Source organism: Ptychodera flava, chromosome 14 (assembly GCF_041260155.1).
Source record: "Ptychodera flava strain L36383 chromosome 14, AS_Pfla_20210202, whole genome shotgun sequence".
Taxonomy (NCBI): domain Eukaryota; kingdom Metazoa; phylum Hemichordata; class Enteropneusta; family Ptychoderidae; genus Ptychodera; species Ptychodera flava.
The window spans coordinates 39,443,530-39,451,356 of record NC_091941.1 but is presented as its reverse complement, the minus strand read 5'-3'; positions in this window follow the sequence as shown (position 1 = coordinate 39,451,356).

The following is a 7,827-nucleotide window of genomic DNA, read 5'->3' as shown; positions in this document are numbered from 1 at the left end:
CTCTTACTCTTTGATTGAAATAATCTAAACACACAAAATTAAGTGTGTGAGCACTTTGTACTTTTATTGTAAAAATATTCATCTAATAATTAATATGCATCACATCGAAAGATTGTCATATCGAAAAAGATGATATTGATACACCATGAACAGTTCAGTACCTCCGAGCGTTTCAAAAACTACTCCCATGCCTTAGCCTAAGCAACTAGTCAGAATGTTGTCCCGTTTTATACAGATAAGACTTATACCTATTCTACAATGACAGTAAGGCTAGCTGAAGAATGTGTTGAGTGATGGCCAGTAGCTGATTCATGTTAGACGTTTTTAAGCAAACGTGCATAGGGTATTTTGTATAAGTTAACTCCTCTCAGTTTTGAAAGCTAAAATGAATCTCAAGTATGTATAATAAGATGGACATGGAAGGAATTTCAGGTGTAAACAGTACAGTTTTCCTCTGCAAGTTAAAAAATTTAGAGTCCAACAGACAGGTGGTCATAAATCGGTTTTTTTCACGTTAGAAACAATACATGCGTTCTTTCGTTATAAAATCACTTAACAAACCGCACTGCCTGTACAGGATTTCTACCTAATATACTTTGAGCTATTTTGTATTATGGACTTCAGCGATGATAAGTAGGATCTGTACATGTTTGTGCAATGGATCTGCATTTTGTGCATTTCCAGATATCGCTTAAGCAGTATATACATTTTCCGCAATGATAAGCGGCATACACTGAAATCCATTTCGATGCGTGTTTTTGTATGTTGTAGGCCTATACCTAGAAACTGAAGTCGATAGGAAAACTGCAGCGTGCTCGTACAAAGTGGGACTGTGCTGGGACCGTCGTTATGCAACCTAGAACAACAGTATTATTGCATATAACACTTTGTGAAAATACTCTCAATACTGTAGTTAGCAGAGGAGCAGAACGCTGCTACGTCCCATTCCGATATTTTAGGGGAAAATGCAACTTTTCGGATTCATAGGGATGTGATATGAAGTCGAAATGTACGTGAAGATAGAACTGTATGACTTATTTGCACGTCTTTACGCTGGCGATGTTAGTGATACGCCCCTAAAAATTGTTTTAGGGTCTATGCAAAGACTGATTGGAGTGTTGGAATGGAAACTATTTGTCAATATGAGCAAGTCTCAAATAATTATATTTCGGAGAGGTGTCTTAAAGAAATATGAAAAATGTTTTTTCGAATAGAGAAAAATTAAAAACTGTCAGTTACTAAAGATATTTAGGTTTAATGATATCAAGCAGAAATATCTGGAGTAAAGTTCTTTCAGAACATCTTTCGAATGGTTAAAAACATTGGCACTTTTTACTTTTTAAAGAGTATTCTAAAAATGTTTGATTCAATAATATTACCAGTTCTAACATATGGAGCTGGAATACGGTTATCAGAGGTATCAAGTTGCTGAAATAGTACAACTGAAGTATTGTAAAGCTTTTATGGGCGTAAAATCATCCACATCGGATGCATTAGGTGATTGTGGAAGATATCCAATCTTTATCCACACTTTTAAGAAAGTAATTTTATACTGGTTTAATTATTTAAAATCACCACAAACAGAATAGCAAAACATGCTTACGAGTTAGCTGTGACACGACAAAAATGGAAAATAATCGTGGGCAACTCATGTCAAATGTTTATTGTATGAACACTGTTTTGGAGACGTTCATTTGGCGCTGGCAAGGTCCAGAAGATTTTAATCTGTTTCTTTACAATTTCATGACATGAGTGATACATTCAAACAAAATGGTTTTCAGACATCTGATGCAAGAATAAACTTTGATTGTACTGTAACTTTAAAACATCGTTTCAAACTGAAGTCTACGTAATATTGGATAATGGTTTCAAACTAAAGAGCGCCCTTGCTCGTCTCAGAACATCCGGTGCAGGTTTGGCAGTTGAGGAGGGAGGGCACAGGGGCTTGATTTTGAGGATAGACTTTGTAAAGTTTGTGGATTCACTGAGATTGAGGATGGATATCACTTTGTTTGCATCTGTCCTTCATACCAGAATTTAAGAGGTACTTATTTACCTAGATGGGCATAATTTGCAATATGGGCCGAAGGCCTAAAAGAGAAATAGAGTATATTGCAGTGTGTACGTGAAGATTCAAATAGCGCGACCACTTTGATGGTCAAACGTGGCTATACCCACACTGACTCCTTGCTAATACGCTGGCTTAACTTTGCTAAAATGTGTTCAGTTAATAATTGTAACTATGCATGCACTCTGCGTTTTCCGCCAAGTAAATAGTAGTTTCGAAATTCTCCTTCATTTGAAGACAAACTTAAGTTTTCAGATGATGACATTGAGAATCCATTGTGTTCACCTTGGATTCCGACATAAAGTAGAGCCATGAAAGTTACACGAATGACAGAAAAAAAATCTTATTACGGAACATTGTACCAGTGCACAGACGGAAGGGCAGATACTTGGGTAAAGAAGATTTTGCTATCACGTTGTCGATTATTTTGAAAAGGCATCATCTGATTTTTTTCTCGTAAATTTTCTTAACTTTGAATGTGACACCCTCCCTCCCTCCCTCCCTCCCCCCTCTCTCTCTCTCTCTCTCTCTCTCTCTCTCTCTCTCTCTCTCTCTCTCTCTCTCTCTCTCTCATGGTAATATTATGTAAAGAAAAGTAACAACAGAATGGCATTCACCGTTATTGTAAGGGAGCCTTCATTTATCGGGAGACGGTGGGCCGGAGAAGCATGTCCGTAGTTTGGAATGTTGTCTTCCCCGTTCCCTTTTTTCAAACATGACTATTCAAAATTAAACTTACATTTTTATTAGTGATATCCAAATTGTACACATTCTATCTGGCCTTGTTACTTGGAAAATATAGGCCTACATTATTTCAGTTTCGGTATCACTATCAATCGTTGTCACTGTCATAGAGTCTGTAACACATCATCATTATCAACAGCAGTTGCACCATCACGCTCTCCATCTCCCTGATTGCTGTGTTCATCCTTTGCTGCTTGCACTCTATGGCGTTAACCGTCCAACACTTTGTCCTAAATGTGCCTATACAAGTTCTACTTTGTCCTTATTTATAAATATCATGGAACTGATCAACCCATGCTTCTTCAAGTATATGTCGACAAGTACAGTGACTGTCAGCTGTTTCAATTGGCCATTCCTGTACAAACTTGTCCAGTCAATGTCATGCAACGCTCTCTCTTGAAGCATGTTTCTTTTTCTCTGGCTCTGCCTCTTGTCTTTCATTTATAATAGTTTGATATTTTCAAGATGTTGTACATAGCTTACAACTGTAGTCTCTTTCACTATGTATTCTGACACATCTATGAGATTTGCTCTAGCCCAATCTGATTAAAATCAGATGTAGAGTATACGGCGACGTCTCTGTACTTGCGCGGTTTTCTCTTGCGCAAGTGTTTACAACTGAGTAGATGGTTCGGTTACACACTTTAATGCCATTTTGATTTTCGTGATATGCATGCCCCAGCGCTTGCGAGTCATACCTATTGTTCTCTGTAAGGCGCCTTCTGATAGGTCGGCTGTTCTGGCCAGAGCGCGAGATTTGAACGCGACCTTCTATGGGAGTTGGTCAGATGTAGTGAGAGGCGACAGCAAGAGAAAACCGCGCAAGTACAGAGACGTCGCCGTACTCTACATCTGATTTTAATCAGATTGTGTCCTACAGTAAGAGGCGACAGCAATAGAAAACCGTGCAAGTACAGAGACGTCGCCGTACTCTACATCTGATTTTAATCAGATTGCTCTGGCCATGCTGATGATATACACCCACTGTGAAATAAGTTCTGCAGTTGTACACGTGGCTGATAATGACCATTCTGACAAGGCTTTCCATCTACATCTTAAAATAGATGTCCTTCACAGGCAGGTTGTGAAACCCAGCTAGTCTAGCGTCATCCTGTTAATGCATAACCAGTCTATATTTGGTTTCCATTTAGGGAGAACCATTTGATTTCTGGGGGGGTATGGAGGAAGAGGGTATGGGAGCAAATTTTTTTTTCCTCTCAGAGTGACAGCAATTTTTTTTTTCTACTGTCAGACCTGCATCAATTTTTTTTTTCCAAATGGAGTAGCAGTGCAATTTTTTTTTTTATTGGTCATCAAGTTTGTAATGCGTTGTATATAAGGGAGTCGTCATTATTTACGGCCTGAAACTCCGAAATTTCGTGTGACCCCCCCCCCCCTTCGCCAACCATGATGAATTTGAGTAACCTGCCTCTCTAACTCTGAAATTTTGACCGATCCCCCCACTTAGAAAAGTTAAATACCAATACATGTAATTGTAAAATTTACAAAATACAGCAACAGTAAAGACCTTTCAAATCCTGATGTACCCTGCTAGACTATCATCAGTTATCTCATGATAGTTCAACAAAGGTGAACACATCAAAATGATATTCAAAGTCACAATAAAATAAAGATATAAAAGATCACGCAGCATCTAATCATATAGTATATTGTTAAATTTGGATGGATATTATGACAGGGTTTTCACTAGGATATCTGACCTGGCAGAATTTGAAAGTACAGGGGGAGAACATGAGAGAGGCTTAGGGGGAAAGTGTCACAGGGGCTTTCCCCTATCTTGAATGGAAGTTTTTAAGATATTGCTGTGTGCAATGGTGCAGTCTGGTGCAATCTGAGAGTTTTTTTAATTTGTTTACTAAGTGAAACTGTTAGAATACCCCAAGGGGGAGAGTACGAGAGGGGGGTTCCCCCTCTTGTATTGGAAATTTTGAGAAATTGATGTTTAATGGTGCAATCTGAGAGGAGTTTCAGTTTATTTTGCACTCGGTAAAACTGTTTAAAAATGACATTGAACACTGATATTTTTTTTACATTTGAGTCACAATATTCAACAACCAAACAATGACAATACAATTTGTGAAAAACAGTTCTGTTTGCCAGAGACTGAAGACAAATGAATATACAGGAACGTAAAATCTGTGACCTTCTTGTGTCATTTCTCCAGCTGCCAGCTTCTAATGAAAAGCCTCAATATGGTATGTTTGCGATCCGGTGTTTGTGGTCAGAAAAACAAGGCTCACACATTGTATTTCATTATATTTGTTGTTCCTCAATTTTTCATTGTCAAGATACATCTTTCTAACAAATTTATATTGAGAAAATAATATATTGGTTTTAACACTAGTTTATTGACTCCTGTCTTGTGTTTTAAATTTTCACAATTTACAGAAGTCAAATAGTCCCCTTTAGATAGTGCCTATGCCATTGAGATATTGCAACAGAAATCCTGAAATATGATTTCTTGGGTCAGAAAAGACAGGGAAAACATTGAGTGTACTGAGGTGTAAAGTAGACCTATGTAGTGCATGCTTATATCATAAGTGCTGGAAAAGAAACATAAGAATTGCTTGTGGTAAAACATTTGCGCCGCCTATGGCGGCGCGCCGGCAAAGAATACATGAGAATAAGATTCCAAATTTTGCTTATTTCTGGTGCATTGTGACAATTTTTTTTTCTCTTCTGTCTGTTATGACAATTGTTTTTTTCTCAGGCCATGACAGGATCAATTTTTTTTTTTCTTCTCTCTCACCTGGTGACAATTTTTTTTTACTCAAAATCCTCCATATCCCCGCCCAGATATCAAATGGTTCTCCATTTACCGTTCCGATGCAACTCAACGATAGTTTACACACATGCAGACTCTATCAAGAAGTGGAATATGAGTTGTAGTTGAAATGCCATTTTCCTCCAAACGTTATCGTATACCACTTCTTAGTGCATGTACTTCTTAAGGCAACGTGCTGACAACTTCCAATGAAATTAGTGCGAAAAGAGTTCTGAAATTAATTAATAAGAGTTGGAATTTTCCTTCAGCTATGACAGTCCTCATCAAGGTTCTGTCCTTTTTCCACCAGTGAATTAAAATATTGAGAATTTATGTTTTCACTTTAAAAATGTAAAATTCGAAAATTTGACCCTCCCCAGGACAGGTTTTCAGAATATGACCCTCCCCCAATTTTTCCGACCCACCAAATGAAAGCTCCCTTAGGTGTACGATATGTAACCATGGTAACAGACAGTCCCAACGAACGGATAGTGAAGGGAGGGACTGTGATGTAAGTATTGCACCATAGGTAGTTTTGACGATTTGATATTGGCAGTGTTGATGAAGAGTATTTGATAGAAGTATGCAGAACAAGAAACGGTTGTACAAGAAGGAACAAAAATACATACCATAAATGCACGGATGCAAAGATTCTATTCGTAATGTTTATAAAATGGAATTTACGTTGAATTTGGAAAGTGGAATGTAGAACACTGTTAAAATAAATTCAAGACAATGTGGAGGTTTAAAATGAAATTTAGGGACTGGTCAGTTTCTTCGGCCTGGGGCCGGTGGATTATTTTTTGCCGGCGTCAAAAAATGGCTGATCCCCGCTGACCCCTATTCAAACTTCGAAAACAGGATGACTCCCCCGCGACAAAGGTAAACAAAAGGTACCGGTGAAATACAAATTATGTATAGTTTTTTGGTGTATTTTAAACATTCAGTCATTCTGTGTTTTAATGGGATGTTTGACATGTTAGTTGTAATATGACATCAAATCATTCAAGGCAAGTAAATCACCAGGTCAAAGGAACAAACAAAGAAAACAACAACAACAATAACAAAAACACTGTAAGATAGGATTATCACATTTTCAATTTTAAAGTTTGAGTACAGTATCATGAATGAACTGTAAATATATATCACACTGTCCACTTTCTGTGCATAGCCAGATGTTCAGAACTGCTGTACATAAAAATGGATGTCAATCATTAATATCAAGAAGATCTAGAGAACAACAGTAAAGTTTGATGGGTGTTTAGACTTGCCAGCCATCCAATTACATCTCCTGAGAAGCCATGGAGAGCTATTTTTATAAGTTGTAGCCAAATCTGATGTGCGCAGTGTCTGGGAGGACCTTTTCTTTTAACGTTGAGACCAACACGATTAGAACTCATTTGGGATAACTGGATGGTGAAGTAATGTTTGTTTGATCTTCAAATGTAAGCTTATCTGCTTTTCTTTTTATGAGTAATTTGTAATATTGCAACATTCAGCTATTAGAGCAGCTAACACTTTTGAGAAATTTGAAAAATATGAAGATCCAATTATCCCAAATTACTTCCAATCGTATAATGACAAAAAATGCGTTTTGTTAAATATCATTTTAGTCATGAAAAAAACTTTTTATTGAAAACATGTGGCACAAAGGAAAATAGTTGCATCAATGAGAACGAAAAATATTTTGTCATTTTTCTCTTTCTAAAATATGTCACTGTATCAAATGTATTGTGAAATATAAGTGCATGTTGCTTTCTAATACTGAATTTTCATAGAGAAAACAGAAAAGTATCAGGAATTTGTCAGGCTTTTCATATGAACTGCAGATTGGTACACTTTTTAAAATAGACTTTCATTTGCTAATCATCCAGATATCTCTGATATATTCTCTGATATATTAAAGCTATATATGTACCCGAAGGGTGAGTCGAAAACTGCGACTGAATGAAGCAGTTTATGGCTGGTATGATGCTTTGCATAATAGACTTTCGATTTGCAAACATCCAGATATCTCTGATATGTATAAAGCTAGGCGCCCAGGGCGCGCCAAAATATATGTTGATATAGGCCTAAAGTTACGCGCCCCACTGAATGATGAAAACCGTGGCTGGTACGAGTGTGACACGGTGTTGTTGTAATTCAAAAACACACTGACAAAGTAACGCTATACGCCTACTCACAGTACACTTTGTACGGTAAGTCAAATTACAAGACTTGTATTTCTGTT